Below are 1,380 nucleotides of genomic sequence, written 5' to 3' on the forward strand. Positions count from 1 at the left end.
CTTGTCATTTCCTTTTCCAGCTCATTTTACAGAGGAGGCACTGAGGCAAACAGGGTAAAGTGATTTGCCCAGGGTCACAATGCTAGTAAGTATCTGAGGCTGAATTTGAACTCAGGTCTTTCTGACTCCAGGCCTGGTGCTCTATCCACTGTACCACCTAGCTGCCCCAGTTGAACATTAAGCACTATAAAGAATGACAAATGTGGGGTGACTCCCAAACCAGATCTGCCACTGAGACCAGCAACATGTTCAAGGTAATTCAGTGGTCAGCGGGTTCTGCTAGCCTGAGTCTTCTCTCTTTCAAAGTCTATGCATCTCATAAAAAGGACGAAAGGGGAAAATGTTCAGTCAGAGTTAGTAGAGCTTTCACTCTACTCAATTCCAAACTTTGAGTCCAAATATGTGGAGGAACTAAGAAGTCCCCTGGAGAAAGGCATTTCCCAACCTAGAAAGTATGCTGTACCATATGCATATTGGTTTCAGGTTGCTTATGACAAAACTAAGCCCACAATAGATGCTGCCATTCAGCAAGGAGTAGCCAGCTGTGAACTTTTTCAAAATCCACCACCAGGATTTTTAAGACTTGGTGTGATTGGATTTTCTGGAATTTGGGGATACTTTTTTGCTAAAGGTTCAAAATTAAAGAAGCTCATATATCCAGTTGGTTTCATGAGCATTACTGCATCTGTCTATTATCCACAAGAAGCTTTTGAATTTGCACAGGTCAATGGAGAGAAATTGTGTGATTGGGGTTTGCAAGTATTTATAATCCTAGAAGATATGTGGAAGACATACTTTCAAATGGATGCAAACCAGGAGAAGGCTGAAGATGTAAAGCAGTCATCTAAACAAAGAAATAAATAGAATGACCCTAGTGCTGCCTATTTTCAACAGATGTACTCCAGAAACTCCATGCGGAAACCAGTATTTTGAACATATAATGACAGATACCAGAGATGCTGATATTAAATGCAACAAAGTATCTTTCTTTTTCAGGAAAGACTACATTTGTCCTCTTCATTATCTCTGGTTATGCCATATTGCTGAATGGACTGATTCAATATTCTTTCACCTAGAGATAATTTATAAGTACCAGAACTCCTTGTCCTCATGTACATAAATTAAAATTCCAAAATTAAAAAAAAGTATGACAAATGTGAAGTCAGAGAAACATGAGACTGTTTAAATGAAGTGATAGAGAATGGAGAAAGCAGAGAATGATATATATACACACACACACATACCAATATAAAAATAACTGCATGGTAATGAATAATATTAATACTGTACTATGAAAACTAAAACATATGACCTCATTTTCTACAAGCAATCAGTAAAACACAAGCAAAAAGTGACACTATCTATCCCAATCATTCTTTT

The 1,380-nt window shown here is 37.7% G+C and overlaps 1 pseudogene; it reads left to right on the forward strand.

Moving 5' to 3' along the window:
• Nucleotides 1–245: 245 nt before the first annotated feature.
• On the forward strand, nt 246–864 carry LOC118852246 (annotated as a pseudogene).
• The last annotated feature ends 516 nt before the right edge of the window (nt 865–1,380 follow it).

Source organism: Trichosurus vulpecula, chromosome 5 (genome assembly GCF_011100635.1).
Source record: "Trichosurus vulpecula isolate mTriVul1 chromosome 5, mTriVul1.pri, whole genome shotgun sequence".
Classification (NCBI taxonomy): Eukaryota; Metazoa; Chordata; class Mammalia; order Diprotodontia; family Phalangeridae; genus Trichosurus; species Trichosurus vulpecula.